Source organism: Triticum aestivum, chromosome 4A (genome assembly GCF_018294505.1).
Source record: "Triticum aestivum cultivar Chinese Spring chromosome 4A, IWGSC CS RefSeq v2.1, whole genome shotgun sequence".
Lineage (NCBI taxonomy): Eukaryota > Viridiplantae > Streptophyta > Magnoliopsida > Poales > Poaceae > Triticum > Triticum aestivum.
Genome location: NC_057803.1, coordinates 183739953 through 183748445, shown reverse-complemented (window position 1 = coordinate 183748445; position 8493 = coordinate 183739953).

Genomic DNA, 8493 nt, shown 5'->3' with positions numbered 1-8493 from the left:
AGGGGGAGCGCACCGGCGCTGAAAACGAGGAGGGGGCCGCGGCTGGCTGCGGGAATAGAGGAGGGGGTAGGTAGGAGGCCAAAATTGGAGAGAGGGGGTCTATATATAGAAAAAGAGGCTAGGGTTGGGGGGTTTTGGGGGCTTTTGGACCGTACGATCGCGATCGTGCGGCTCTGGTCAGAGGGGGAGGTTAGAGGGCTGCGGGAGGGATTAGTGGGCTGTGTAGAGACCATGGGCTGCAGGAGAGAAGAGGGAGAGAGGCCCGGCAACGGTTTTCGGAGACCGAAAACACCCGACGAATATACCGACTATATCGCGGTTATATATTTAACGGTTGGGCAGTCAAACGAACTCCGAATGCGATGAAATTTGGCAGGTGGCCTGTCTACACTATAATAAGACTGCACACCAAGTTTCATCCCATTTCGAGAACATTTTTCGGCCACTTATAAAATAATATTTCGGGGGTGCCGCGGGCGCGTGCGAGTGTGGTCTAGACACCGAACGGACAACAGAGAGAACCAGGAGGAACCCGAACGGATGCAAGTTTTGAAAAACATGCGGATGAAATGCAGATGATGACATGGCAAAATGCAACATCCAAGCAAATGACATGGCAATGGCGGCGAATAACTGGCGGACACCTGGCGCATCGGATCCGGGGCGTTACACTTTCATCCATAGAGACATAAAGAGCTTTAATTGATTCATCAACCTTAGGCACAAAAAATTTCATCTTGAGATTTTCCACATCATGAGAAATTCTATCAACACTTATAGACAAATCATCAATCTTACTCAACTTTTCTTCTATGGAAGTGTTGAAAACTTTTTGCGTATTGATAAATTCTTTAATATTATTCTCAAGATCAGAGGTGTTCCTATTATTATTATAAGATTGATTTCCATAGGAATTACCATAATTATTAGAGGAATTACTAGGAAAAGGCCTAGGATTAAAATCAGGGGCGGAGCTGGAGCAATTGTTACCCGATGCACCACTTTAACAAGGCATAAATTTCTTAAGCTAAGATGTATTACTTCTAGCACACATTATTGAATATAATCAAATGCAATTTCTAAACACAAAATGTAGCCATGAAAATGCTTACACTAATGATAAACAAGGGACATAATTACTTGAAAAGGATGTCTTGCATTTCCAAATTCCAACATACATCGTCAGACAACAAGGTTCGGTAACCTACAAGATACAGATAGAATTAAACTTACTAGTTGAACATAATAAACTGCCCAAATAAAAGTACTTAGATGGCTAAAAATCTGAAAATTACCTTTAGTACATTTTATTCCTTCGAGCCATGAAATAATCAACCACTTGAGCATTGGTGACCTTTTTCATTTATTCTTTCACCACACAAAAAATTAAATCATCACCTAAAATTTCATCATCGAGGCGATTGCGCAAGCAAGTTTTGACCAGATTCATAGGTGATAAGCATTTGTGATGGTGCTTTTCTTTTGAGAAGAAACTTGTCCATAGTTTCTACATTACAAATACAAATTACAAATGTGAATTGTACAAATAAAAAAATACAACTTAATTAGAAGTTATAACCCTAGAAAATTCCCCACGCTTTGTCAAACATAGTGATCTCTATTACATTCGCTACAATTTTAGACAAGATTGTTGTAGTTTGTAAACAAATTCAGGAGAAGTAGGACAAAGCCGCTACCTAAATTGTGCCATTTTCTAATCTATATGGACGGAAAACAGGCCTGATGGAGATGAAGATTCAAGACGGAAAGGTTGCCAAATTAGTTACCGAGCACCGGACCGGCCAACGGAGTGCAGCGCTCGCGTGCGTCGCATCGTCACCGTGCGACTGTTTGAGGAGAGGACCAAGGCTGCGTGACCGGCGGCCAGGGCGCTGCTGCTGCCGCCTGTATACGCGACGGCGACGCGTACGGTAGGATGGCTTCGTACGTGTAAGGCATCTACAGAATCGATCGATGGATGATGGATAGATTAGATTTATAATGGAAATCTGGATCGATTAGGACGCGCACGCATGTGAGGAGTGGATCGGCAGGCTGTTGCTTTGGGCCAGTGCGGAGGCCGGACATGAGGACATGCACCCTGATGCACTGCTCTTGGGCCACCCTGATGCACTGGGCCTTTTTAATATATAGGTACAACTAGCAATTTTTTCTACTCGTATTCCTATGCATACGGGTCAGCCCAATGGGCTCCGCCCTGATTAAAATTACCTCTATAAGCATTATCATTGAAATTATTTCGAGAAATAAAATTCACATCTATAGCATCAGTATTTTGCTCAATCAAAGTAGACAAAGGCATATCACTAAAATCAATAGGAGCACTTCTACTAGCAACCAATTTCATAAGAGCATCAACTTTTTCACTCAAAGAAGAAATTTCTTCAACCGAGTTAACCTTTTTACTAGTAGGAGCTCTTTCGGTATGCCATTGCGAATAATTTTCCATAATATTATCAAGCAATTTGGTGGCTTCACCCAAAGTAATTTACATAAAAGTACCACCCGTGGGGAAATCTAAAATATTAAGAGAAACAAAATTCAATCCCGCATAAAAAAATTGTATGATCATCCAAAGATTTAACCCATGAGTTGGGCAATTCCTTAGCATCATTTTCATCCTTTCCCAAGATTGTGCAACATGCTCATGTTCAAGTTGCTTGAAATTCATGATCGGGGTTCTAAGGGAAATAATTTTTGCGGGTGGAAAATACTTAGTGATAAAAGAATCTTTGCACTTATTCCAAGAATCAATACTATTTCGAGGCAAAGAACAGAACCAAATTTTTGCAGAATCACGCAAAGAAAATGGAAATAATTTCATCTTCACCACATCATTGTCCACATATTTTTTCTTTTGCATATCGCATAATTCCACAAAGGTATTAAGATGGGATGCGGCATCCTCATTAGGAGTACCGAAAAATTGATCTTTCATAACAAGATTCAGCAAAGCAGTATTAATATCACAAGACTACGCACTAGTGGCGGGAGGAGCAATTGGAGTGCCGATAAAATCATTGTTGTTGGTACTTGAGAAATCACATAACTTGGTGTTATCTTCAGTCATGATGACCACACAACAAGATTGCACTCAAAAACAGATCCGGCAAGAAAACGGCGAACGGAAAAAGACGGGCGAATAAAATGACAATTTTTTGTGAAGTGGGGAGAGGAAAACGAGAGGAAAATGGCAAATAATGTAGATTGCGAGGAGATGAGATTTGTGATTAGGAACCTTGTACATGTTGAAGATCCTCCCCGGCAACGGCGCCAGAAATTCCTTTTGATGTCGGCTAGGACTACGTTAGTATTTCCCCAAAGAGGAAGGGATGATGCAGCACAACGGCGGTTGGTATTTCCCTCGGTGAAGAAACCAAGGTTATCGAACCAGTAGGAGAACCAAGCAACACAACGTAAACAACCCCTACACACAAATAACAACCACTCGCAACCCGACGTGTTAAAGGGGTTGTCAATCCCTTTCGGGTAACGGCGCCAGAGATTGGTGCGCGGACGAGATAAAGTTGTAATAGATTGAATAAATAGATTGCAAATAGAATAAAGTGCAGCAAAATTATTAATAGATCTGAAAATAAATGGCAAATAAAAGTAGATCTCAAAGGCAAATATATGAGAAAGAGACTCGGGGGCCGTAGGTTCCACTAGTGGCTTCTCTCGATAAAAATAGCAAGCGGTTGGTAAACAAATTACTGTTGGGAAATTGATAGAACTTCAAATAATCATGACGATATCCAGACAATGATCATTACATAGGCATCACGTCCAAGATTAGTAGACCGACTCCTGCCTGCATCTACTACTATTACTCCACACATCGACCGCTATCCAGCATGCATCTAGTGTACTAAGTTCATGGAGAAATGGAGTAATGCAATAAGAACGATGGCATGATGTAGACAAGATATATCTATGTAGAGATAGACCCCATCGTTTTATCCTTAGTAGCAATGATACATACGTGTCGGTTCCCCTTCTGTCACTGGGATCAAGTACCGTAAGATCGCACCCACTACAAAGCACCTCTTCCCATTGCAAGATAAATAGATCAAGTTGGCCAAACAAAACCCAAATATCAAAGAAGAAATGCAAGGCTATAAGAGATCATGCATAAAAGAGATCAAAGAAACTCAAATACTTTCATGGATATAAAAATATAGATCTGATCATAAACTCAAAGTTCATCTGATCCCAACAAACACACTACAAAAAGAGTTACATCATATGGATCTCCAAGAGACCATTGTATTGAGAATTCAGCGAGAGAGAGGAAGCCATCTAGCTACTAACTACGGACCCGAAGGTCTACAAAGAACTACTCACGCATCATCGGAGAGGCACCAATGGAGGTGGTGAACCCCATCGGAGATGGTGTCTAGATTGGATCTGGTAGTTCTAGACTCTGCGACGGCTGGATCAATATTTCGTCGACTCCCTTAGGGTTTGGGGAATATTGGGGTATTTATAGAGCAAAGAGGCAGTCCGGGGGGCACCTGAGGTGGGCACAACCCACCAGGCGCGCCTGGGCCTCCTGGCGCGCCCTGGTGGGTTGTGCTCTCCTCGGAGCACCCCCCAGCCGCAGCCAGGGCCCATTAGGTGTCTTCTGGTCCAGAAAAAATCTCTGTAAAGTTTTGTGGCATTTGGACTCCGTTTGGTATTGATTTTCTGTGATGTAAAAAACATGGGGAAAACAGCAACTGGCACTTGGCACTATGTCAATAGATTAGTACCAAAAAATGATGTAAAATGACTATAAAATGATTATAAAACATCCAAGATTGATAATATAACAGCATGGAACAATCAAAAATTATAGATACGTTGGAGACGTATCAGGTAGTACCGTGGCCTCTAGCCCGGAACGGTGACATGCGCGGAAGTAGGGGCAGAAGTAATTTTTTACTTCCACACCCTACGCGGTAGTACCGCTCCCTGTGAGTTGTAGTACCGTGCCGGTTTTGCACAGACCAAATCTCAACGGAAGTAGCCACATGTGTAATTTTATTAGTCTGTGCCTTTCCAGCCCAGATGCAACCCTGCCTTGCGGTAGTACCACTCTGGCGGTTCTACCGCTCGTTGCTTAACGTGATAGGGCATCGTCTGGCCCCTTCCACACAAGCGGTAGTACCGCACTACCCAGTGGTAGTACCGCATGCCATTGCGGTAGTATCATGGGTATGTGTGGTAGTACCGCATGTCGCGGGCTGAACAAGTGGGTAACGGTTGGATCCTTCCTCCCACTTTAAAGGGGGGTCTTCTTCCCCAAGTTGACTACCTCTTCTCTCCTCAAGCTCCATTGTTGCTCAAAGCTCCATTTTTGCCCGATCTCTCTCCCTAACCAATCAAATTTGTTGATTATCTAGGGATTGGTTGAGAAGGCCCTGACCTACACTTCCACCAAGAGAAATTTGATCCCCCCCACTAATCCCTTGCGGATCTTGTTACTCTTGGGTGTTTGAGAACCCTAGATTGTTGAGGTCACTGCGGAGCCATATTCCATTGTGGTGAAGCTTCGTGTCATTGGGAGCCTCCAATTAAGTTGTGGAGATTGCCCCAACCTTGTTTGTAAAGGTTCGGACGCCGCCTCCAAGGGCACCAATAGTGGAATCATGACATCTTGCATTGTGTGAGGGCGTGAGGAGAATACGGTGGCCCTGGTGGCTTCTTGGGGAGCATTGTGCCTCCACACCGCTCCAACGGATACGTACTTCCTCTCAAAGGGAAGGAACTTCGGTAACACACCCTCGTCTCCACCGGCTCCACTCATGGTTATCTCTCACCTTTACTTGTGCAAGCTATATTCTGTTGTATCCCTTGCTTGCTCTTGTGCTTGTGGTTGTTGCATCATATAGGTTGCTCACTTAGTTGCATATCTAGACAACCTAATTTGATGCAAAGTTTAATTTGGTAAAGAAAAGTTAAAAATTGTTAGTTGCCTATTCACCCCCCCCCCTCAGTCAACTATATTGATCCTTTCAGCATTGTTATTGTTACTACTAGAGGTAGAACCTTCCTTACTCTTGTTACTAGCTTGAGTAGATTTAACTTGTGGCATAAAAGTAGACAGGAGAATATGTTTGGCAATGTAAGAAGAACTCCTCTTTCAAAGATTATCATTGATCGCTTTAAGAAGCTCATGCTCTTTTTCTAAATTTAGCTTCTCAATGCGTAGCTTCTCATGAGTTCTTAGAACCTCTCTATGATCTCCTTGAGTTGTTTCATGAGCTAACTTAAAGAGTGTTTAGTTCTTTAGTTAGACACTCAATCTCCTTCTTAGAATTTTCATTTGTTTCATCTTGACTATCATGATTACTAGCAAGTTCATTATAGCTCACATCATTAGTTTTATCAATAAGCAAATCATCATCACCTAGAAAATCATCCTCGTCGCTATTGAAATCAAGATACTCGGGGTGTGATACCTTGGGGCCTTTAGCCATGAAGAATCTTCCAATTCCTTCGTTTGGTGAATCAAATATGGCATGGGAGTTGGAGGATACTAGAGCAAGTCCGGCAACACCTTCATCTTGACTATAGTCGGAGTCGGAGTGACAACTTCTCTTGGAGTTGTTGTCAGAGTTGGATCCAGAAACCCATTCACCAACATGAGCTTGATGTCTTCTTCTAGAGTAGCTCTTGGTTGACTTGTATTTCCCTTCTGATTCCTTGTTTCTTCGATAAGGTCTTCATTCGTAATGATCATCTCTACTCCTCCTCTCTCTATGAGGTGATTCGTCTCTTCTACTCTTTCTTCTAGGTGAGTCTTCTCTTTTCTTGTGAGGTGTCGTGCACTCATAGGAATAGTATCCGGGTCTTCCACAATTGTAGCAATTATGGTCACGACCTGATGATCTTTGCTCATTGCCTTGAGTTGGAGCTTCTTTCTTTGTTTCTATTCTTGTAGAATTTATTGAATTTCTTCACCATTAGGCTTAATTCCTCATTGGATACTAGATTTTCACTTAAAGTTGTACAAGCATCACTTGAAGTTTGTATGCACCACTTGACTTGTTGTGGAGCTTCTCAATGTCCTTGAGTGGCATCTCATGAGCGACAATTCTTCCAATGACTTCCGTGGGCTTGAGATATTTTTAATTGGGCATCTTTTGGATCAAAGTGCACATGGTATCATATTTTCCATCCAAGGCTCTAAGGATCTTCTTGATGATGAATTTGTTAGTCATATCTTCACTTCCTAAACCAGCAATCTCATTGGCGATGAGAGCTAGCCTAGAGTACATTTCGGCGACTCCTTCACCATCCTTCATCTTGAACATGTCAAGTTGACTTTGAAGCACATCCAACTTGGATTCCTTGATGGACTCGGTACCTTTGTGCATATCAACCAAAGTATCCCAAATTTCCTTTGCATTCTCGAGGCGGCTAATCTTGTTGAACTCCTTGGGGCACAAACCGTTGAAGAGAATGTTGAAGGAAATATTCCCTAGAGGCAATAACAAAGTTGTTATTTATATTTCCTTATATCATGCTAAATATTTATTATTCATGCTAGAATTGTATTAACCAGAAACTTAGTACATGTGTGGATACATAGACAAACAGAGTGTCCCTAATATGCCTCTACTTGACTAGCTTGTAAATCAAAGATGGTTAAGTTTCCTGACCATGGACATGTGTTTTCATTTGATGAACGAGATCACATCATTAAAGAATGATGTGATGGACAAGACCCATCCGTTAGCTTAGCATAATGATCGTTTAGTTTTTCTGCTATTGCTTTCTTCATGACTTATACATGTTCCTCAGACTATGAGATTATGCAACTCCCGAATACTGGAGGAACACATTGTGTGCTACCAAATGTCACAATGTAACTGGGTGATTATAAAGATGCTCTACAGGTGTCTCCAATGGTGTTTGTTGAGTTGGCATAGATCGAGATTAGGATTTGTCACTCCGTGTATCAGAGAGGTATCTCTGGGCCCTCTCGATAATACACATCACTATGAGCCTTGCAAGCAATGTGACTAATGAGTTAGTCACGAAATGATGCATTATGGAATGAGTAAAGAGACCTGCCGATGACGAGATTGAACTAGGTATGATGATACCGACGATCGAATCTCGGGCAAGTAACATACCGATGACAAAGGGAACAAAGTATGTTGTTATGCGGTTTGACTGATAAAGATCTTCGTAAAATATGTAGGAGCCAATATGAGCATCCATGTTCCGCTATTGGTTATTGACCAGAGATATGTCTCGGTCATGTCTACATAGTTCTCGAACCCGTAGGGTCCGCACGCTTAATGTTTGATGACGATTTGTATTATGAGTTTCGTGTTTTGATGAACCAAAGTTTGTTTGGTGTCCCGAATGAGATCACGGACATGACGAGGAGTCTCGAAATGGTCGAGACATAAAGATTCATATGTTGGAATGCTGCATTCAGACACCAGAATGGTTCGTGTCGTTTCGGATAAGTTTTGA